The sequence below is a fragment of the Phyllobates terribilis genome, unplaced genomic scaffold, assembly GCF_046119375.1.
Source record: "Phyllobates terribilis strain yellow unplaced genomic scaffold, ASM4611937v1 Scaffold_13__5_contigs__length_258822181, whole genome shotgun sequence".
In the NCBI taxonomy this organism is placed as follows: domain Eukaryota; kingdom Metazoa; phylum Chordata; class Amphibia; order Anura; family Dendrobatidae; genus Phyllobates; species Phyllobates terribilis.
In genome coordinates this window covers 255,648,619-255,674,366 of record NW_027362773.1, presented here as the reverse complement: position 1 = coordinate 255,674,366, position 25,748 = coordinate 255,648,619, and positions in this window count along the sequence as shown.

Below are 25,748 nucleotides of genomic sequence, written 5' to 3'. Positions count from 1 at the left end.
ACTAAATATCAAGGACTCATCGGGCGAGTCGCTCTGGTACTGAAATCGAAACACTCACTGACATTTCCCCTATTTGAAAGTCTGATAAACGCCGGAAAAATGACTAAGTCCAAGAAAAATAATTTTACAACTTTTTTCAATTTTACCCCCGTGGGATATATATTCTACCCACACACATTTGGAACTCTCCTGGGGTACCCTCACACATATTATTCCCTCATTTAGTAGATATTTTCACAAAAAAGTGAAATTTTCAAAAATTCAGAAAATTGGCTGAAAACGACTAAATATCAAGGACTGATCGGGCGAATCGCTCTGGTACTGACATAGGAACACTCACTGACATTTCCCCTATCTGAAAGTCTGATAAACGCAGGAAAAATGACTAAGTCGAAAAAAAAAAATGTTTCAACTTTTTTCAATTTTACCCCCGTGTGATATATATTCTACCCACACACATTCGGAACTCTCCTGGGGTACCCTCACACATATTCCCTCATTTAGTGGATATTTTCACAAAAAAGTGAAATTTTTAAAAATTCAGAAAATTGACTGAAAACGACTAAATATCAAGGACACAATGGGCGAATCGCTGTGGAACTGAAATCGGAATGCTCACTGACATTTCCCCTATCTGAAAGTCTGATAAACGCCGGAAAAATGACTAAGTCCAAGAAAAATAATTTTTAAACTTTTTTCAATTTTATCCCCGTGGGATATATATTCTACCCACACACATTTGGAACTCTCCTGGTGTACCCTCACACATATTATTCCCTCATTTAGTGCATATTTTCACAAAAAAAGTGAAATTTTCAAAAATTCAGAAAATTGGCTGAAAACGACTAAATATCAAGGACTCATCGGGCGAATCGCTCTGGTACTGAAATCGGAACGCTCACTGACATTTACCCTATCTGAAAGTCTGATAAACTCCGGAAAAATGACTAAGTCCAAAAAAAAAAATTTTTTACAACTTTTTTCAATTTTACTCCCTTGGGATATATATTCTACCCACACACATTTGGAACTCTCCTGGGGTACCCTCACACATATTATTCCCTCATTTAGTGGATATTTTCACAAAAAAGTGAAATTTTCAAAAATTCAAAAAATTGGCTGAAAACGAATAAATATCAAGGACTCATCGGGCGAATCACTCTGGAACTGAATTGGAATGCTCACTGACATTTCCCCTATCTGAAAGCCTGATAAATGCCGGAAAAATGACTAAGTCCAAGAAAAATTATTTTTCAACTTTTTTCAATTTTACCCCCGTGGGATATATATTCTAACCACACACTTTTGGTACTCTCCTGGGGTACCATCACACATATTATTCCCTCATTTAGTGGATATTTTCACAAAAAAGTGAAATTTTCAAAAATTCATAAAATTGGCTGAAAATCACTAAATATCAAGGACTCATCGGGCGAATCGCTATGGAACTGAAATCGGAACGCTCACTGACATTTCCCATATCTGAAAGTCTGATAAACGCCGGAAAAATGACTAAGTCCAAGAAAAATAATTTTTCAACTTTTTTCAATTTTATCCCCGTGGGATATATATTCTACCCACACACATTTGGAACTCTCCTGGGGTACCCTCACACATATTATTCCCTCATTTAGTAGATATTTTCACAAAAAAGTGAAATTTTCAAAAATTCAGAAAATTGGCTGAAAACGACTAAATATCAAGGACTCATCGTTCGAAGCGCTCTGGTACTGAAATCAGAACACTCACTGACATTTCCCCTATCTGAAAGTCTGATAAACGCCGGAAAAATGACTAAGTCGAAAAAAAAAAATGTTTCAACTTTTTTCAATTTTACCCCCGTGTGATATATATTCTACCCACACACATTCGGAACTCTCCTGGGGTATCCTCACACAAATTATTCCCTCATTTAGTGGATATTTTTACAAAAAAGTGAAATTTTAAAAAATTCAGAAAATTGGCTGAAAACAACTAAATATCAAGGACACAATGGGAGAATCGCTCTGGAACTGAAATCGGAATGCTCACTGACATTTCCCCTATCTGAAAGTCTGATAAACGCCGGAAAAATGACTAAGTCCAAAAAAAAAAATTGTTCAACTTTTTTCAATTTTACCCCCGTGGGATATATATTCTACCCAGACACATTTGGAACTCTCCTGGGCTACCCTCACATATATTATTCCCTCATTTAGTGGATATTTTCACAAAAAAGTGAAATTTTCAAAAATTCAGAAAATTGGCTGAAAACGACTAAATATCAAGGACTCATCGGGCGAATCGCTCTGGTACTGAAATCGGAACACTCACTGACATTTCCCCTATCTGAAAGTCTGATAAACGCCGGAAAAATGACTAAGTCCAAGAAAAATAATTTTACAACTTTTTTCAATTTTACCCTCGTGGGATATATATTCTACCCACACACATTTGGAACTCTCCTGGGGTACCCTCACACATATTTTTCCCTCATTTAGTGGATATTTTCACAAAAAAGTGAAATTTTCAAAAATTCAGAAAATTGCCCGAAAACGACTAAATATCAAGGACTCATCGGGCGAAACGCTCTGGAACTGAAATCGGAATGCTCACTGACATTTCCCCTATCTGAAAGTCTGATAAACGCCGAAAAAATGAGTAAGACCAAAAAAAAAAAATTTTTCAACTTTTTTCAATTTTACCCCCGTGGGATATATATTCTACCCACACACATTTGGAACTCTCCTGGGGTACCCTCACACATATTATTCCCTCATTTAGTGGATATTGTCACAAAAAAGTGAAATTTTCAAAAATTCAGAAAATTGGCTGAAAACGACTAAATATCAAGGACACAATGGGCGAATCGCTGTGGAACTGAAATCGGAATGCTCACTGACATTTCCCCTATCTGAAAGTCTGAAAAACACCGGAAAAATGACAGTCCAAAAAAAAATTTTTTTCAACTTTTTTCAATTTTACCCCCGTGGGATATATATTCTAACCACACACATTTGTTACTCTCCTGGGGTACCAGCACACATATTATTCCCTCATTTAGTGGATATTTTCACAAAAAAGTGAAATTTTCAAAAATTCTGAAAATTGGCTGAAAAATACTAAATATCAAGGACTCATCGGCGAATCGCTCTGGAACTGAAATCGGAACGCTCACTGACATTTCCCCTATCTGAAAGTCTCATAAACGCCGGAAAAATGACTAAGTCCAAGAAAAATAATTTTGCAACTTTTTTCAATTTTACCCCCGTGGGATAAATATTCTACCCACACACATTTGGAACTCTCCTGGGGTACCATCACACATATTATTCCCTCATTTAGTGGATATTTTCACAAAAAAGTGAAATTTTCAAAAATTCAGAAAATTGGCTGAAAACGACTAATTATCAAGTACTCATTGGGCAAATCGCTCTGAAACTGAAATCGGAATGCACACTGACATCTGAAAGTCTGATAAACACCGGAAAAATGACAGTCCAAAAAATAATTTTTTTTCAACTTTTTTCAATTTTACCCCCGTGTGATATATATTCTACCCACACACATTCGGAACTCTCCTGGGGTACCCTCACACATATTCACTCATTTAGTGGATATTTTCACAAAAAAGTGAAATTTTTAAAAATTCAGAAAATTGACTGAAAACGAATAAATATCAAGGACACAATGGGCGAATCGCTGTGGAACTGAAATCGGAATGCTCACTGACATTTCCCCTATCTGAAAGTCTGATAAACGCCGGAAAAATGACTAAGTCCAAGAAAAATAATTTTATAACTTTTTTCAATTTTACCCCCGTGGGAAATATATTCTACCCACACACATTTGGAACTCTCCTGGGGTACCCTCACACATATTATTCCCTCATTTAGCAGATATTTTCACAAAAAAGTGAAATTTTCAAAAATTCAGAAAATTGGCTGAAAACGACTAACTATCAAGGACTCATCGGGTGAATCACTCTGGAACTGAAATCGGAACGCTCACTGACATTTCCCCTATCTGAAAGTCTGATAAACGCCGGAAAATGACTAAGTCCAAAAAAAAAATTTTTTTCAACTTTTTTCAATTTTACCCCCGTGGGATATATATTCTAACCACACACTTTTGGTACTCTCCTGGGGTACCATCACACATATTATTCCCTCATTTAGTGGATATTTTCACAAAAAAGTTAAATTTTCAAAAATTCTGAAAATTGGCTGAAAACAACTAAATATCAAGGACTCATCAGGCGAATCGCTCTGGAACTGAAATCGGAACGCTCACTGACATTTCCCCTATCTGAAAGTCTGATAAACGCCGGAAAAATGACTAAGTCCAAGAAAAATAATATTACAACTTTTTTCAATTTTACCCCCGTGGGATATACAGTGCCTACAAGTAGTATTCAACCCCCTGCAGATTTAGCTGGTTGACACATGCGGAATTAACTTAGCATTGTGACATTTGTACTGTAGATCAGCCTGGAAGTGGGAAATGCTCTGCAGCAAATTTTGTTTTTGTTTTTTTTTTTAAAACGTTAAAAGTTAGTTCAGAGTGTCATTTATTATTCAACCCCTCAAACCACAAGAATTCTGTTTGGTCCCCCTAAAGTATTAAGAAGTAGTTCAGGCACCAAGAATAATGAGCTTCACATGTGTGGATTAAAGATCTCTTTTGCCAGCCTTTTCTGACTATTTAAGACCCTCCCCAAACTTGTGAACAGCACTCAGACATGGTCAACATGGGAAAGACAAAGGAGCATTCCAAGGCCATCAGAGACAAGATCGTGGAGGGTCACAAGGCTGGCAAGGGGTACAAAACCCTTTCCAAGGAGTTGGGCCTACCTGTCTCCACTGTTGGGAGCATCATCCGTAAGTGGAAGGCTTATGGAACTACTGTTAGCCTTCCACGGCCTGGACAGCCTTTGAAAGTGTCCTCCCGTGCCGAGGCCAGGCTTGTCCGAAGAGTCAAGGCTAACCCAAGGACAACAAGGAAGGAGCTCCGGGAAGATCTCATGGCAGTGGGGACATTGGTTTCAGTCAATACCATAAGTAACGTACTCCACCGCAATGGTCTCCGTTCCAGACGAGCCTGTAAGGTTCCTTTACTTTCAAAGCGTCATGTCAAGGCTCGTCTACAGTTTGCTCATGATCACTTGGAGGACTCTGAGACAGACTGGTTCAAGGTTCTATGGTCTGATGAGACCAAGATCGAGATCTTTGGTGCCAACCACACACGTGACGTTTGGAGACTTAATGGCACTGCATACGACCCCAAGAATACCATCCCTACAGTCAAGCATGGTGGTGGCAGCATCATGCTGTGGGGCTGTTTCTCAGCCAAGGGGCCTGGCCATCTGGTCCGCATCCATGGGAAGATGGATAGCACGGCCTACCTGGAGATTTTGGCCAAGAACCTCCGCTCCTCCATCAAGGATCTTAAGATGGGTCGTAATTTCATCTTCCAACAAGACAACGACCCAAAGCACACAGCCAAGAAAACCAAGGCCTGGTTCAAGAGGGAAAAAGTCAAGGTGTTGGAGTGGCCTAGTCAGTCTCCTGACCTTAACCCAATTGAAAACTTGTGGAAGGAGCTCAAGAATAAAGTCCACATGAGACACCCAAAGAACCTAGATAACTTGGAGAAGATCTGCATGGAGGAGTGGGCCAAGATAACTCCACAGACCTGTGCCGGCCTGATGAGGTCTTATAAAAGACGATTATTAGCTGTAATTGCAAACAAGGGTTATTTCACAAAATATTAAACATAGGGGTTGAATAATAATTGACCCACACTTTTATGCTTAAAATTTAATAAAATTCAACTGAGCAACATAACTTTTTGGTTTGTAAGATTTATGCTTCTGTTCATAAAACCTACTCTCGTTTGCAGTTTGAAGGCTCTAACTTATTTCCATCTTATGAAACCAGCTAAATCTGCAGGGGGTTGAATACTACTTGTAGGCACTGTATATTCTACCCACACACATTTGGAACTCTCCTGGTGTACCCTCACACATATTATTCCCTCATTTAGTGGATATTTTCACAAAAAAAGTGAAATTTTCAAAAATTCAGAAAATTGGCTGAAAACGACTAAATATCAAGGACTCATCGGGCGAATCGCTCTGGTACTGAAATCGGAACACTCACTGACATTTCCCCTATCTGAAAGTCTGATAAACGCAGGAAAAATGACTAAGTCGAAAAAAAAAAATGTTTCAACTTTTTTCAATTTTACCCCCGTGGGATATATATTCTACCCACACACATTCGGAACTCTCTTGGGGTACCCTCACACATATTCCCTCATTTAGTGGATATTTTCACAAAAAAGTGAAATTTTCAAAAATTCAGAAAATTGTCTGAAAACGACTAATTATCAAGGACTCATCGGGCAAATCGCTCTGGTACTGAAATCGGAACACTCACTGACATTTCCCCTATCTGAAAGTCTGATAAACGCCGGAAAAATGACTAAGTCCAAGAAAAATAATTTTACAACTTTTTTCAATTTTACCCCCGTGGGATATATATTCTACCCACACACATTCGGAACTCTCTTGGGGTACCCTCACACATATTCCCTCATTTAGTGGATATTTTCACAAAAAAGTGAAATTTTCAAAAATTCAGAAAATTGGCTGAAAACGACTAAATATCAAGGACTCATCGGGCGAATCGCTCTGGTACTGAAATCGGAACACTCACTGACATTTCCCCTATCTGAAAGTCTGATAAACGCCGGAAAAATGACTAAGTCCAAGAAAAATAATTTTACAACTTTTTTCAATTTTACCCCCGTGGGATATATATTCTACCCACACACATTTGGAACTCTCCTGGGGTACCCTCACACATATTATTCCCTCATTTAGTGGATATTTTCACAAAAAAGTGAAAATTTCAAAAATTCAGAAAATTGGATGAAAACGACTAAATATCAAGGACTCATCGTGCGAATCGCTCTGGTACTGAAATCGGAACACTCACTGACATTTCCCCTATCTGAAAGTCTGATAAACGCAGGAAAAATGACTAAGTCGAAAAAAAAAAATGTTTCAACTTTTTTCAATTTTACCCCCGTGTGATATATATTCTACCCACACACATTCGGAACTCTCCTGGGGTACCCTCACACATATTTTTCCCTCATTTAGTGGATATTTTTACAAAAAAGTGAAATTTTCAAAAATTCAGAAAATTGGCTGAAAACAACTAAATATCAAGGACACAATGGGCGAATCGCTCTGGAACTGAAATCGGAATGCTCACTGACATTTCCCCTATCTGAAAGTCTGATAAACGCCGGAAAAATGATTAAGTCCAAAAAAATTTTTTTTTCAACTTTTTGCAATTTTACCCCTCTGGGATATATTTTCTATCCACACACATTTGGAACTCTCCTGGGGTACCCTCACACATATTATTCCCTCATTTTGTGGATATTTTCACAGAAAAGTGAAATTTTCAGAAAATTGGCTGAAAACGACTAAATATCAAGGACTCATTGGGCGAATCGCTCTGTAACTGAAATCGGAATGCTCACTGACATTTCCCCTATCTGAAAGTCGGATAAACGCCGGAAAAATGACTAAGTCCAAGAAAAATAATTTTTCAACTTTTTTCAATTTTACCCCCGTGTGATATATATTCTACCCACACACATTTGGAACTCTCCTGGGGTACCCTCACACATATTATTCCCTCATTTAGTGGATATTTTCACAAAAAAGTGAAATTTTCAGAAAATTGGCTGAAAACGACTAAATATCAAGGACTCATCGGGAGAATCGCTCTGGAACTGAAATCGGAACACTCACTGACATTTCCCTTATCTGAAAGTCTGATGAACGCCGGAAAAATGACTAAGTCCAAGAAAAATAAATGTATAACTTTTTTCAATTTTACCCCCCTGGGATATATATTGTGCCCACACACATTTGGAACTCTCCTGGGGTACCCTCACACATATTATTCCCTTATTTAGTGGATATTTTCACAAAAAAGTGACATTTTCAAAAATTCAGAAAATTGGCTGAAAACGACTATATATCAAGGACTCATCGGGAGAATCGCTCTGGAACTGAAATCGGAACGCTCACTGACATTTCCCCTATCTGAAAGTCTGATAAACGCCGGAAAAATGATTAAGTCCAAAAAAAATTTTTTTTCAACTTTTTGCAATTTTACCCCTCTGGGATATATTTTCTATCCACACACACTTGGAACTCTCCTGGGGTACCCTCACACATATTATTCCCTCATTTTGTGGATATTTTCACAGAAAAGTGAAATTTTCAGAAAATTGGCTGAAAACGACTAAATATCAAGGACTCATCGGGCGAATCGCTCTGGAACTGAAATCGGAATGCTCACTGACATTTCCCCTATCTGAAAGTCCGATAAACGCCCGAAAAATGACTAAGTCCAAAAAACAATTTTTTCAACTTTTTGCAATTTTACCCCCGTGGGATATATTTTCTACTCACACACATTTGGAACTGTCCTAGGGTACCCTTACACATATTGTTTCCTCATTTAGTGGATATTTTCACAAAAAAGTGACATTTTCAAAACTTCAGAAAATTGGCTGAAAACGACTAAATATCAAGGACTCATCGTTCGAAGCGCTCTGGTACTGAAATCGGAACACTCACTGACATTTTCCTTATCTGAAAGTCTGATGAACGCCGGAAAAATGACTAAGTCCAAGAAAAATCATTTTATAACTTTTTTCAATTTTACCCCCGTGGGATATATATTCTACCCACACACATTTGGAACTCTCCTGGGGTACCCTCACACATATTATTCCCTCATTTAGTAGATATTTTCACAAAAAGTGAAATTTTCAAAAATTCAGAAAATTGGCTGAAAACGTCTAAATATCAAGGACTCATCGGGCGAATGGCTCTGGAACTGAAATCTGAACACTCACTGACATTTCCCCTATCTGAAAGTCCGATAAATGCCCGAAAAATGACAAAGTCCAAAAAAAAAGATTTTTCAACTTTTTGTTATTTTACCCCCGTGGGATATATTTTCTACCCACACACATTTGGAACTCTCCTAGGGTACCCTCACACATATTGTTTCCTCATTTAGTGGATATTTTCACAAAAAAGTGAAATTTTCAAAAATTCAGAAAATTGGCTGTAAACGACTAAATATCAAGGACACAATGGGCGATTCGCTCTGGAACTGAAATCGGCATGCTCACTGACATTTCCCCTATCTGAAAGTCTGATAAACGCACGAAAAATGACTAAGTCCAAAAAAAAAAATGATTCAACTTTTTTAATTTTACCCCCGTGGGATATATATTCTATCCACACACATTTTGAACTCTCCTAGGGTACCCTCACACATATTGTTTCCTCATTTAGTGGATATTTTCACAAAAAAGTGAAATTTTCAAAACTTCAGAAAATTGGCTGAAAACGACTAAATATCAAGGACTCATCGGGTGAATCGCTCTGGAACTGAAATCGGAATGCTCACTGACATTTCCCCTCTCTGAAAGTCTGATAAATGCCCGAAATATGACTAAGTCCAAAAAAAATTTTTTTTTCTCCTTTTTTCAATTTTACCACCGTGGTAGACATATTCTACCCACACACATTTGGAACTCTCCTGGGGTACCCTCACACATATTATTCCCTCATTTAGTGGATATTTTCACAAAAAAGTGAAATTTTCAAAAATTCAGAAAATTGGCTGAAAACGACTAAATATCAAGGACTCATCGAGCGAATGACTCTGGAACTGAAATCGCAACGCTCATTGACATTTCCCCTATCTGAAAGTCTGATAAATGCCGGAAAAATGACTAATTCCAAAAAAAAAATTTTTCAACTTTTTTCAATTTTACCCCCGTGGGATATATATTCTACCCACACACATTTGGAACTCTCCTGGGGTACCCTCACACATATTATTCCCTCATTTAGTGGATATTTTTGCAAAAAGTGAAATTTTCAAAAATTCAAAAAATTGGCTGAAAACGACTAAATATCAAGGACTCATCGGGCGAATCACTCTGGAATTGAAATCGGAACGCTCACTGACATTTCCCCTATCTGAAAGTCTAATAAACGCAGGAAAAATGAATAAGTCCAAAAAAAATAATTTTTAAACTTTTTTCAATTTAACCACCGTGGGATAGATATTCTACCCACACACATTTGGAACTCTCCTGGGGTACCCTAACACATATTATTCCCTCATTTAGTGGATATTTTCACAAAAAAGTGAAATTATCAAAAATTCAGAAAATTGGCAGAAAACGACTAAATATCAAGGACTCATTGGGCGAATCGCTCTGGAACTGAAATCGGAACGCTCACTGACATTTCCACTACCTGCAAGTCCGATAAACGCCCGAAAAATGACAGTCCAAAAAAAAAAATTTTTCAACTTTTTGCAATTTTACCCCCGTGGGATATATTTTCTACCCACACACATTTGGAACTCTCCTAGGGTACCCTCACACATATTGTTTCCTCATTTAGTGGATATTTTCCCAAAAATTGAAATTTTCAAAAATTCAGAAAATTGGCTGAAAACGAGTAAATATCAAGGGCTCATCGGGCGAATCGCTCTGGAACTGAAATCGGAACACTCACTGACATTTCCCCTATCTGAAAGTCTGATAAACGCCGGAAAAATGAATAAGTCCAAAAAAAATAATTTTTCAACTTTTTGCAATTTTACCCCCGTGGGATATATTTTCTACCCACACACATTTGGAACTCTCCTGGGGTACCCTCACACATATTGTTTCCTCATTTAGTGGATATTTTCACAAAAAAGTGAAATTTTCAAAAATTCTGAAAATTGGCTGAAAACGACTAAATATCAAGGACTCATCGGGCGAATCACTCTGGAACTGAAATCAGAACGCTCATTGACAATTCCCCTATCTGAAAGTCTGATAAACGCCGGAAAATAACTAAGTCCAAAAAAAAAAAAATTTTCAACTTTTTTCAATTTTACCCCCGTGGGATAGATATTCAACCCACACACATTTGGAACTCTCCTGGGGTACCCTCACACATATTATTCCCTCATGTCGTGGATATTTTCACAAAAAAGTGAAATTTTCAAAACTTCAGAAAATTGGCTGAAAACGACTAAATATCAAGGACTCATCGGGCGAATCGCTCTGGAACTGAAATCGAAATGCTCACTTACATTTCCCCTATCTGAAAGTCTGATAAACGCCGGAAAAATTACTAAGCCCAAGAAAAATAATTTTACAACTTTTTTCAATTTTACCCCCTTGGAATATATATTCTACCCACACACATTTGGAACTCAACTGGGGTACCCTCACACATATTATTCCCTCATTTAGTAGATATTTTCACAAAAAAGTGAAATTTTTAAAAATTCAGAAAATTGGCTGAAAACGACTAAATATCAAGGACTCATCGGGCCAATGGCTCTGGAACTGAAATCGGAACACTCACTGACATTTCCCCTATCTGAAAGTCTGATAAACGCCGAAAAAATGACTAAGTCCAAAAAAAAAAATGTTTCAGCTTTTTTCAATTTTAGCCCCGTGGGATATATATTCTACCCACACACATTTGGAACTCTCCTGGGGTACCCTCACACATATTATTCCCTCATTTAGTGGATATTTTCACAAAAAAAGTGAAAAAATCTGAAAATTGGCTGAAAACGACTAAATATCAAAGACTCATCGGGCGAATCGCTCTGGAACTGAAATCGGAACGCTCACTGACATTTCCCCTATGTGAAAGTCCGATAAACGCCCGAAAATTGACTAAGTTCAAAAAAAAAAATTTTTCAACTTTTTTCAATTTTACCCCCGTGGGATATATATTCTTCCCACACACATTTAGAACTCCAGTGGGGTACCCTCACACATATTATTCCCTCATTTAGTAGATATTTTCACAAAAAAGTGAAATTTTCAAAAATTCAGAAAATTGGCTGAAAATGACTAAATATCAAGGACTTATCGGGCGAATCGCTCTGTAACTGAAATCGGAACGCTCACTGACATTTTCCCTATCTGAAAGACTGATAAACGCCGTAAAAATGAATAAGTCCAAAAAAAATTATTTTTCAACTTTTTTCAATTTTACCCCCGTGGGATATATATTCTACCCACACACATTTGGAACTCTCCTGGGGTACACTCACACATATTGTTCGCTCATTTACTGGATAATTTCACAAAAAAGTGAAATTTTCAAAAATTCAGAAAATTGGCTGAAAACGACTAAATATCAAGGACTCATCGTGCGAATCGCTCTGGAACTGAAATCGGAATGCTCACTGACATTTCCCCTCTCTGAAAGTCCGATAAACGCTGGAAAAATGACTAAGTACCCCCAAAAAATTTTTAAACTTTTTTCAATTTTACCCCCGTGGGATATATCTTCAACCCACACACATTTGGAACTCTCCTGGGGTACCCTCACACATATTATTCCCTCATTTAGTGGATATTTTCACAAAAAAGTGAAATGTTCCAAAATTCAGAAAATTGACAGAAAACTATGAAATAACAAGGACTCGTTGGGCGAATCGCTCTGCAACTAAAATCGGAATGCTCACTGACATTTCCCCTCTCTGAAAGTCTGGTAAACACCGGAAAAATGACTAAGTCCAAAATAATTTTTTTTTCAACTTTTTTCAATTTTACCCCCGTAGGATATATATTCTACCCACACACATTTGGAACTCTCCTGGGCTACCCTCACTTATATTATTCCCTCATTTACAGGATATTTTCACAAAAAAGTGAAAATTTAAAAAATTCGGAAAATTGCTGAAAACGACTAAATATCAAGGACTCATCGGGCGAATCGCTCTGGAACTGAAACCGGAACGCTCACTGACATTTCCCCTTTCTGAAAGTCTGATAAACGCCGGAAAAATGACTAAGTCCCAAAAAAATAATTTTTCAACTTTTTTCAATTTTACACCCGTGGGATATATATTCTACCCACACACATTTGGATCACTCCTGGGGTACCCTCAAACATATTATTCCCTCATTTAGTGGATATTTTCACAAAAAAGTCACATTTTCAAAAATTCAGAAAATTGGCTGAAAACGACGAAATATCAAGGACTCAATGGGCGATTGGCTCTGGAACTGAAATCGGAACGCTCACTGAAATTTCCCCTCTCTGAAAGTCTGATAAACGCACGAAAAATTACTAAGTCCAAAAAAAAAAATTTTTCAACTTTTTTCAATTTTACCCCCGTGGGATATATATTTTACCCACACACATTTGGAACTCTCCTGGGGTACCCTCACACATATTATTCCCTCATTTAGTGGATATTTTCACAAAAAAGTGAAATTTTAAAAAATTCAGAAAATTGGCTGAAAACATTTAAATATCAAGGACTCATTGGGCGAATCGCTCTGGAACTGAAATCGGAACACTTACTGACATTTTCCCTCTCTGAAAGTATGATAAATGCCGGAAAAATGACTAAGTTCAAAAAAAACATTTTTTCCACTTTTTTCAATTTTACCCCCGTGGGATATATATTCAACCCACACATATTTGGAACTCTCCTGGGGTACCCTCACACATATTATTCCCTCATTTAGTGGATATTTTCACAAAAAAGTGAAATTTTCAAAAATTCAGAAAATTTACAGAAAACGACGAAATAACAAGGACTCATAGGGCGAATCGCTCTGGAACTGAAATCGGAACGCTCACTGACATTTCCCCTCTCTGAAAGTTTGATAAACGGTAGAAAAATGACTAAGTCCAAAAAAAAAAATTTTTCAACTTTTTTCAATTTTACCCCCATGGGATATATATTCTACCCACACACATTTGGATCTCTCCTTGGGTACCCTCACACATATTATTCCCTCATTTAGTGGATATTTTCACAAAAAAGTAAAATTTTCCAAAATTCAGAAAATTGGCTGAAAACGACGAAATATCAAGGACTCATTGGGCGAATCGCACTGGAACTGAAGTCGGAACGCTCACTGACATTTTCGCTCTCTGAAAGTCTGATAAATGCCGGAAAAATGACTAAGTCAAAAAAAATAAATTTTTAAACTTTTTTCAATTTTACCCCCGTGGGATATGTATTCTACCCACACACATTTGGAACTTTCCTGGGGTACCCTCACTTATATTATTCTCTCATTTACTGGATATTTTCACAAAAAAAGTGAAATTTTCAAAATTTTAGAAAATTGGTTGAAAACAACTAAATATCAAGGACTCATTGGGCGAATCGCTCTGGAACTGAAATCGGAACACTCACTGACATTTTCCCTCTCTGAAAGTCTGATAAACGCCGGAAAAATGACTAAGTTCAAAAAAAAATTTTTTTCCACTTTTTTCAATTTTACCCCCGTGGGATATATATTCAACCCAAACACATTTGGAACTCTCCTGGGGTACCCTCACACATATTATTCCCTCATTTAGTGGATATTTTCACAAAAAAGTGAAATTTTAAAAAATTCAGAAAATTGGCTGAAAACGATGTAATATCAAGGACTCATTGGGCGAATCGCTCTGGAACTGAAATCGGAACGCTCACTGACATTTCCCCTCTCTGAAAGTCTGATAAACGCCGGAAAAATGACTAAGACCAAAAAAAAATTTTTTTCAACTTTTTTCAATTTTACCCCCGTGGGATATATATTTTACTCACACACATTTGGAACTCTCCTGTTGTACCGTCACTTATATTATTCCCTCATTTAGTGAATATTTTCACAAAAAAGTGAAATTTTCAAAAATTCAGAAAATTGGCTGAAAACGACGAAACATCAAGGACTCAACTGGGCGATTCGCTCTTGAACTGAAATCGGAACGCTCACTGAAATTTCCCCTCTCTGAAAGTCTGATAAATGCCGGAAAAATGACTAGTCCAAAAGAAAAATTTTTTCCACTTTTTTCAATTTTACCCCCGTGGGATATATATTCAACCCACACACATTTGGAACTCTCCTGGTGTACCCTCACACATATTATTCCCTTATTTAGTGGATATTTTTACAAAAAAAGTGAAATTTTCAAAAATTCAGAAAATTGGCTGAAAACAAATAAACATCAAGGACTCATGGAGCGAATCACTCTGAAAATGAAATTGGAACGCTCACTGACATTTCCCCTCTTTGAAAGTCTGATAAAAGGCAGAAAAATGACTAAGTCCAGAAAAAAAAAATTTTCAACTTTTTTCAATTTTACCCCCGTGGGATATATATTCTACCCACACACATTTGGAACTCTCCTGGGGAACCCTCACACATATTATTCTCTCATTTAGTGTATATTTTCACAAAAAAGTGAAATTTTCAAAAATTCTGAAAATTGGCTGAAAACTAATAAATATCAAGGACTCATGGGGCGAATCGCTCTGAAACTGAAATCGGAATGCTCACTGACATTTCCCCTCTCTGAAAGTCTGATAAATAGTGTTGAGCGGACATGCTCGACACTGCTCGGTACTCGCCCGAGCATCACGCTACTCGAGATGTTCGGCGAGCACCGAGCATTTCCGGGTTACTCGGACGGGAGCTCGAGTCTCCGCCCTGCATGTTTGGCGCTCTTTACAGAGCCAATGAACATGCAGGGATTGCCAGCCAGTCACTGTAATGCCGCAGCCATGTTGTTTGTGGGCATTACAGTGATTGGCTGGCCGCACAGCATCACCTCGAGTATTTAAAACCGGGCGCCGCCATCTTGGACACAGTCGCTCTGGATCAGACAGTGTAGGGATAACGCTGCTGATTTAGGGAGAGATTTATCCTGCAAAATAGTTAGTGTAGGGTCTGTAAAGGCTGCCAGATCAAACAAACAGTCCTTCTCAGGACTAATATCCATCCCAGGTATATCAGGCAGGCAGGCAGGCAGGCTGTATAGGAGACGCAGTGGTTATACCAGCAAACGCTGCATTACAGTCCTGTGTGCTGCTCCTGTTGCTGAAATTGCTGGACTTAGCTCCAGGTCCCGGGGGACAGGAAAAATCCTTTTTTTTAATCTAAATCCTCTTTTTTTTTTCCTCCTTCACAATGTACAAATACCCATCTTATTAACCTTTTGGTTCCCCACCCCCCCCAAAAAAAAAGTGTGCCTCTGATTTTTCAGATACAAATATATCTGTTGAATATAGTCTGGTGTAGGCCAGAGAAATAGAAGTGTGGTTTTGCAGTTCTATGGGCCATTTGTATCTAAAAAAAAACAGTTTGAGTGTGTCGTTCACTGTTCAGCCGCAAATATATATATTTAAAAAAGTCTGGTATACACCAGTAAATTATTACTGTGGTTTTGATGTTCCACGGTAAAACATCTCTATTATCCTGTTTTTGGCATTTTTTGCTGTATAAAAATAATAATAGTGTCTCCCTGATTTTTCAGACACAAATATATCTGTTGAAAATAGTCTGGTGTAGGTCAGAGAGACAGAAGTGTGCTTTTACTGTTCCACGGTAAAAAATCTCTATTATCCTGCTTTTTGCATTTTTTGCTGTAAAAAAAATAAATAATAGTGTCTCCCTGATTTTTCAGACACAAATATATCTGTTGAAAATAGTCTGGTGTAGGCCCGAGAAATACAAGTGTGGCTTTGCAGTGTCACGGTTCAAACCTCTGTATTATCCAATTTTGGGCCATTTGTATCTAAAAAAAACAGTTTGAGTGTGTCGCTCACTGTTCAGCCGCAAATATATATATATTCTAAAAAGTCTGGTATACACCAGTAAATTATAACTGTGGTTTAGATGTTCCACGGTAAAACATCTCTATTATCCTGCTTTTGCCATTTTTTGCCGTAAAAAATAAATAGTGTCTCCTGATTGTTCAGACACAAATATATCTGTTGAAAATAGTCTGGTGTAGGCCCGAGAAATGCAAGTGTGGCTTTGCAGTTTCACGGTTCAAACCTCTGTATTATCCACTTTTGGGCCATTTGTATCTAAAAAAAACAGTTTGAGTGTGTCGCTCACTGTTCAGCCGCAAATATATATATATTTTAAAAAGCCTGGTATACACCACTAAATTATAACCGTGGTTTTGCTGTTCCACAGTAAAAAATCTCTATTATCCTGCTTTTGGCATTTTTTGCCGTAAAAAATAAATAGTGTCTCCTGATTGTTCAGACACAAATATATCTGTTGAAAATAGTCTGGTGTAGGCCCGAGAAATACAAGTGTGGCTTTGAAGTTTCACGGTTCAAACCTCTGTATTATCCACTTTTGGGCCATTTGTATCTAAAAAAAACAGTTTGAGTGTGTCGCTCACTGTTCAGTCGCAAATATATATATATTCAAAAAAGTCTGGTATACACCAGTAAATTATAACTGTGGTTTTGCTGTTCCACGGTAAAACATCTCTATTATCCTGCTTTTGGCATTTTTTGCCGTAAAAAATAAATAGTGTCTCCTGATTGTTCACACACAAATATATCTGTTGAAAATAGTCTGGTGTAGACCCGAGAAATACAAGTGTGGCTTTGCAGTTTCATGGTTCAAACCTCTGTATTATCCACTTTTGGGCCATTTGTATCTAAAAAAAACAGTTTGAGTGTGTCGCTCACTGTTGAGCCGCAAATATATATATATATATATTCAAAAAGTCTGGTATACACCAGTAAATTATAACTGTGGTTTTGCTGTTCCACGGTAAAACATCTCTATTATCCTGCTTTTGGCATTTTTTGCCGTAAAAAATAAATAGTGTCTCCTGATTGTTCAGACACAAATATATCTGTTGAAAATAGTCTGGTGTAGGCCCGAGAAATACAAGTGTGGCTTTGCAGTTTCACAGTTCAAACCTCTGTATTATCCACTTTTGGGCCATTTGTATCTAAAAAAAACAGTTTGAGTGTGTCGCTCACTGTTCAGCCGCAAATATATATATATTTTAAAAAGCCTGGTATACACCAGTAAATTATAACAGTGGTTTTGCTGTTCCACAGTAAAAAATCTCTATTATCCTGCTTTTGGCATTTTTTGCCGTAAAAAATAAATAGTTTCTCCTGATTGTTCAGACACAAATATATCTGTTGAAAATAGTCTGGTGTAGGCCCGAGAAATACAAGTGTGGCTTTGCAGTTTCACAGTTCAAACCTCTGTATTATCCACTTTTGGGCCATTTGTATCTAAAAAAAACAGTTTGAGTGTGTCGCTCACTGTTCAGCCGCAAATATCTCTATTTTAAAAAGTGTGGTATACCCCAGTAAACAATAACTGTGGTTTTGCCATCCCACGGTAAAAAATCTCTATTATTCAGGTTTTGGTAGTTTTTTCCGTAAAGAAAAACAGTAGTGTCTCCTGACTGTTGTGACACAAAAATATATCTGTTGAAAATAGTCTTGTGTAGGCCCAACATCCCAGTGTGGTTTCGTAGTTCCACGGGTCAAATCGCTGTACTATCCAGTTTTGGGCCTTTGGTATCTAAAAAAAAGCAGTTTGAGTGTGTCGCTCACTGTTCTGCCGCAAATATCTCTATTTAAAAAAGTGTGGTATACCCCAGTAAACAATAACTGTGGTTTTCCTCTTCCACGGTTCTAATCTACTCTTTATTACCCTTTTTCCATTGATAGTGCAAGTGTAAGCTATTTTACTTCATTTACAATGGGCAAGGCGCGTGGCAAGGGACGTGGAAGTGGACGTTCTGGTGATGGTTCGTGCAGAGGACGGGGCCGTGGCCAAGGTGAAAATGTGCCACAACCAACAGCCACATCTTCTCGCTCCCACTTCTTGACCGAATTACTAGGGAAGCACAGAACAACACCAGTATTGAGAACTGATCAGTGTGAACAGGTTATTAATTGGATAACAGACAATACTTCCAGTTACCTGGGCACCACCACCTCCGGTCTGTCTTCCACATGGTCAACTCTTAGTAGCCGTGAGTCTCGACCGCATACTCCTCCTCACCCTGATGCTCCTTCCTCCCACCATGCCGAGTGTCGTCAGACAGCAAGTGATCCCACACTTGGACACTCTGAAGAGCTGTTCACTGGTCCATTTCCATATTTGGGCCCCTCGCCTGATACACTTGAAGTGGTGGAAGAGGAGATCCCATATTGCGATGCCCAAATATTTGAACAGCCACGGCCACAGGAAGTCGACGTTGGCAATCTGTCACAAGAGGTGGACGATGACGAGACACAATTGCCAGGAAGTGAGGAGGAGGATCGTGGTGCGCAAGTGGAAGAGGAGGAGGTGGTGGATGATCTAGTAACTGACCCAACGTGTAAGGAGGACATGCAGAGTGAGGCCAGCAGCACACAGGGGGAGGGAGGCAGAGTACCCCAACAGGCAGGAAGAAGCAGTGTGGTGGCCGCAGACAGAAGGCAGGCAACCGTTCCCCGTAACACCAACACGAGGGACGTTGCCAGTACAAGCGGTAGGTCTTCCAGAGTCTGGAATTTTTTTAAAGACTCTGCTGATAACCCCAAAAACGCCATATGTTCCACCTGCCATGCCAGCATCAGCAGGGGTGACAAAATTACCAGCCTGACCACCACCAGCATAATCAGGCAAATGGCAGCAAAGCACCCGACTTTGTGGGGCGAAACCCAGGGTCCACAACCAGTGTCAGCGGGTGTCACCACTGCTTCTTCCACTGTTGTGCATGCAATAGAACCCCCTGTTGTGTGTGCAAGGCAATCCCCTGTCCATACTGCATGTAAAAATGCCCCCTCCTCTCAGTCTTCACTTGTTATGGCAGTTTCTCAAGAAACAGCATCAACGTCCATGTCCACGTCCCACCGCAGCGTTCAATTGTCCATATCCCAGACCTTTGAACGAAAGCGGAAATTCTCAGCTAACGCCCCACAGGACACAGTCCTAAATTCGCACATTTCACGACTGCTTGCATTGGAAATGCTGCCTTTTAGGCTGGTGGAGACAGAATCCTTCCGCAATCTTATGGCGGTGGCCGTCCCTCGGTACTCGGTCCCCAGCCGACACTATGTTGCCCGGTGTGCCATCCCCGCACTACACAAGCACGTGTCCCAAAGCATCTGCCGTGCCCTCAAGAACGCAGTTACTGGGAGAGTCCACCTGACAACGGACACGTGGACAAGTGCTTGTGGCCAGGGACGGTACATCTCTCTGACGGCACACTGGGTAAACATAGTGGAAGCCGGGACCCAGTCGGACCTTGGGACGGAACACATCCTCCCCACACCGATTATTGCGGGCCCTATGTCAGTCAGAGTTGCCCCAACAGTGTACAGCTCCTGCGAATCCTCCTCCTCCTCCTCATGTTCAGCCTCCATCTCAGATATCACCACATCAGATACAAGCTGGAAGCATTGCAGTACTGCCTCCGCCAAGCGGCAACAGGCTGTGCTGAAACTCATAAGCTTAGGTGATAAACCTCACACTGCTTGTGAGTTGTGGACAGCTGTGAAAGAGCAGGCAGATCTGTGGCTGAAACCGCTGAACCTACATCCCGGCATGGTCGTGTGTGACAATGGCCGTAACCTGGTGGCGGCTCTGAGGCGAGGTGAGATCACACACGTACCATGCCTGGCTCATGTGCTTAACCTCGTGGTTCAGCGGTTTCTTAAATCGTACCCCGAGTTGCCAGATCTGCTCGTGAAAGTACACCGCCTGTCAGCTCATTTTCGCAAGTCGGCTACAGCTTCCGCCGCCCTTGCTGTGTTGCAGCAGCGTTTGCAGCTTCCGGCACACCGACTGGTGTGTGATGTCCCCACACGTTGGAACTCTACCCTCCACATGTTGCAAAGGATTTGTGAGCAGAAGAGAGCAGTTGTGGAGTACCACCTGCAACAAGGCCGTCGATATTCAGGTCAGACTCCACACATAAGACCTCAGGAGTGGACCTGGATGTCTGACATATGTACCATCCTGACAAACTTTGAGGAGGCCACCAAGATGGTGAGTGGCGATGATGCCATCATTAGTGTCAGCATCCCACATGTCTGTCTTTTGCAACGCTCTCTGCAGAGAATTAAAGAGGAGGCATTGCAGCCAGAGTATGATGAGATGGATCAAGAAGCCGTAGCGGGCGATTACACACAGCCCAGCCTCATCTCATCCCAACGTGCATTGGGGGACAATGAGGGAGAGGAGGAGGAGGAGGAGGAAGAACAGTAGCTGCTATCATGCGTTGTAGACGGTAGTACCTGTACAAGTGTCATACCGTCGGTTCAGCGTGGGTGGCCTGAGGACAGGGGGGAGGAGGAAGAGGAGGAGGAGGAGGAGAGCATGGTCAGTCGTCATCTTGGTGAGGACACGGAAATCTTGCCCGTTACCAGTCTGGCACGCATGGCTGACTTTATGTTACGCTGCCTTAACCGTGACCCTCGCGTTGTCAAAATGTTGGGTGACAGTCATTACTGGTTGGTGACACTTGTAGACCTCCTCTACAAGGAGAACTTTCACTCTATCATTCCTGAGGTGGAGAGGTCTACAAAAATGGTGCAATACCAGGAGGCCCTTGCTGCAGAACTCTTAAAAAAATTCCCATCTGAACACGCTAGCGGCAGAGGTCACAGTTCGTTGCACAACCAAGGCGTACAGGCGAGAGAGATGCAACTCCAATCCAGCAGAGGCAGGGGAACACTGTCAACGTTCTGGGACAGTTTTCTGACACTCGCCCAGCTTACAGGCCCTGAGGCGCGGGGTACTCTCATAAGGAGTGGAAAGTTTCAAAAGATGGTGAGGGAGTACCTTGCCGATCGTACCAGCGTCCTCCGTGATTCCTCTGTGCCTTTTAATTATTGGGTATCCAAGTTGGACACTTGGAATGAACTCGCTCTGTACGCCTTGGAGGTCCTGGCCTGCCCTGCCGCTAGCGTGTTATCGGAGCGTGTTTTTAGTGCCGCTGGGGGAATTATAACTGATAAGCGCACTCGCCTGTCAACTGACAATGCTGACAAGCTGACCCTTATCAAAATGAACAAGGGCTGGATTGGGCCAGACTTCTCATCACCACCAAATGACAGCAGAGTAACATAAAGTCAAATCCACTGTGTTATTTCGGGAGGTGTATTCACATGCACCGCTTCACACCCACACATGGGTATACGCTTCCTCATTTTGGCTGTTTAATCTTCTTCTCCTTATCCTCAGCCTCCACCATCACTATACCACCAGGGTGCCAGCATTGCAAGTTCCTCCGTCCTAATTTTTGGCAGCTTTTGCTGGGAAAGCATAAGCAAATACCATGGGACACCCACTCCCCAATATTAGGACTTATGTTTGTAATATGCTGTACTGCATGGCTCTTGTAAGGGGCATTGCAAGTTGCTCCGCCCTAATTTTTGGCAGCTTTTGCTGGGAAAGCAAAAGCAAATACTATGGGAGACCCACTCCCCAATAATGGGACTTATGTTTGTAATATGCTGTACTGCATGTCTCTTGTAAGGGGCATTGCAAGTTGCTCCGTCCTAATTTTTGGCAGCTTTTGCTTGCAAGGCATAAGCAAATACTATGGGACACCCACTCCCCAATAATGGGACTTATGTTTGTAATATGCTGTACTGCATGGCTCTTGTAAGGGGCATTGCAAGTTCCTCCGTCCTAATTTTTGGCAGCTTTTGCTGGGAAAGCACAAGCAAATACTATGGGAGACCCACTCTCCAATAATGGAACTTATGTTTGTAATATGCTGCACTGCATGGCTCTTGTAAGGGGCATTGCAAGTTGCTCCGTCCTAATTTTTGGCAGCTTTTGCTTGCAAGGCATAAGCAAATACTATGGGAGACCCACTCCCCAATAATGGGACTCATGTTTGTAATATGCTGTACTGCATGGCTCTTGTAAGGGGCATTGCAAATTGCTCCGTCCTAATTTTTGGCAGCTTTTGCTTGCAAGGCATAAGCAAATACTATGGGACACCCACTCCCCAATAATGGGACTTATGTTTGTAATATGCTGTACTGCATGTGACGCGCCCCCTGGGCCATGTGTTCATGTGTGTGGGATACCTGGTGCCGGGTCTCTGGGGTCTGTAGTCTCCGTGGCGGTGACCCGGTCCCGTGGCTCAGGCTGGTCAAACCAGTGGCAGTCTTTCTTAGGTTTTGAGGTTAATTGTCCGACTGCGCCACCCGTGGATTGCGGTCAGGGAGTACCACTGCTGCGAGGCAGACCGCTGAGGCTGGTGTTGTGTGCGCAGCATAGAATGGGATAACTCCCCTTGGGAGGAGTATAGCCACAGGGCAGTGAGTGTGGATGATGGGGGTGATGGTGCACGAGCGCAGCAGGAACGACTCAGAGTCTTTGCAGTGCAGTTCAGGGTCTTTACTGATGATTATAAGGTAGACCCTCCCGGGAGTACTGGCTAGCATAAGAGGCCTGGTCAGTCTGTGAGCAAGCAGGAGTTCCCCTGGCCAGGTGGAGTTGTAGGCCTCCCCGTCTGTCTGCACTCTTCCTGGCTACCTTGCTGTAAGCGGGTAGAAGTAGCCCACGTCCCTGAGTGTACCGTGTAGTGCTCACCCGTATGGCTGGTGACTTGGGGCCTTCTGTTAGCCTCCGCTCCACGACGGCGGTGCTGGTCCCTTGCTTGTGACTGAGCCTCCAGGCTTCTATGGCCAGAGGACCTGAAATCCCCTGCCGGCTGGTTTCTGCTGCTGGATATATAAGTCCTCATAGCTTCGGACTCCTGTGTCCGGTTCCTATTGTCTTCTGCCAGGGCGAGCTCTGCTCAGCTTCCAGCCCCTTGTCTTTAGCTCCCAGCTCCTACAGAGCTCCTTGCTGTTACTTTCCTTGCTCTCACTCTGACTCTGACTGTTCTCTGACTCACTCAACCCCGCCCCATATCCAGTTTATAAGGGCAGAATTCTCCCCTCGCAGGACTGGGGCAGGAGGATGTTGCATGTTTAAGGGATCCTGACCAGGAAACCTCCCACTTGCTCTCCGACGTAATATCTCTATTACTGTGTTGACCAGACCCCTGGGGTGCCACACATGGCTCTTGTAAGGGGCATTGCAATTCCTCATAATTTTTGGAAAGCCTTCCATTCACTGGTTAGGCCAACAGTGCACGGGAGACCCAGTTGCTATAAATTGAAAAAAAGGTTAAGTTAATGCCCTCTGACCTCCATGTCATTTCCAAGGGGCATTGGAGTGGCTCGAAATTTTTGTTAGGCATTGCACTCACTGTATGCCCTATAACTGTGTAGCCAAACCGCTCCTTTTGGTACAGAAACATATCCTACAAGACATATCTGGTTGACTGGCCTGATATTGATGTGAATGGTCCCTGTTCCTCCTGCTCTTTCTCCTTTGCCACCACCTCATCCATCATTTATCACCTGAAGCTTTGTTTTAACGGGAGTCATAGAACTGGGATAGTAGCAGGAAAACATCCAGCATTCCTCGGAGGAGGTAGGATATGCGCCAAAACGAGGACCACCTCAGGCCTAGCCGCTACTACAAACATGCGCTTGCATTCTAAGAAAACAAAGCAGATGCTAACTTCTATCATCATCATCCATTGCTCCTCACCTAGGCACTCTCAACTCCCCTGATGGAGAAGCCAGGGCCCACCGGAAGAGTCTGATTCTCTGGTGGGCTCGTCCAATGCTGCCCTAAAGTAGGCCAGGCTAAGAAAAGTGTGGGGGAAGGTGACAGGAGAAATCAGGGTGGCTGGGGACAGAGTATGGATACCTCGCTGCCAAAGCGGCCATGAGGTAGTCACCAGCTTCGGCCTCCTCCAAACTAAAAGACCCCATTTCAAGTGAAAGCTAGCAGTATGGTATTGCAGCCTGCGGGTGGGTGGGTGGTTGGCTGCATATTTTCACTTGCATTGCAAGGAATGGGGGAGGTACAATTGAACACTGTCCTGGGACAAGAACTTGCACGGGAATAGTTGCAAGTCTGCATCTTCTGATGCGGCAAGGATCACTTCTGATGGGCACACTTTTAGACAGTGACCTGGGGATCCGAGATGCTTCCAGGGGTCTTCCCATGCTGATCCCTTGTCTTTTCAGCACTGCATGCATGTGTCACACAGCACATGGCCAGATAAGGTTGTAAAATGTTAAAATGACATTTCCCGGTGAACGCATTTGTCACGGTTGAAAGCAATACAAAAGTGCAAAAACGCATGAAAAATGCTACTTGTGAACATAGCCCAAGGTGTGGAGGAGTATTTTTGTTTTTGGTTATTTATTTTACCTTATACACAAGTTTTTACCCTGGAAAGGAAATTCCTTAACATATTTCACAGGAAAACCGTTTCAGTTTCGTTTTTGAACGTTTCATTGTGAGCCCACAAAAGTGGCTTAATACCTCTGACCACGTTGTTGACAGCAGTGACCTGGGGGTCAGAAATGCTTCCAGGGGCGATCCCCATGCTGCCCCCATGTCTTTTGAGCACTGTCACTATCGTTTTGAGCACTTTTTAGGCTTTCTACAGACTGCCGGGGGTGCTGCCGCAAAAATGCTCGGGTCTCTCATAGACTAACATTGGGCTCGTTGCTCGGGTCGAGCACCCGAGTATCACGGTAAGCTCGGCCAGAGCTTCGAGCACCCGAGCATTTCAGTGATCGCTCAACACTATCAGTCGTCATCTTGGTGAGGACACGGAAGTCTTGCCCGTTACCAGTCTGGCACCCATGGCTGACTTTGTGTTACGCTGCCTTAACCGTGACCCTTGCATTGTCAAAATGTTGGGTGACAGTCATTACTGGTTGATGACACTTTTAGACCCCCTATACAAGGAGAACTTTCACTCTCTTATTCCTGAGTTGGAGAGGTCTACAAAAATGGGGCAGTACCAGAAGGCCCTTGCTGCATAACTATTA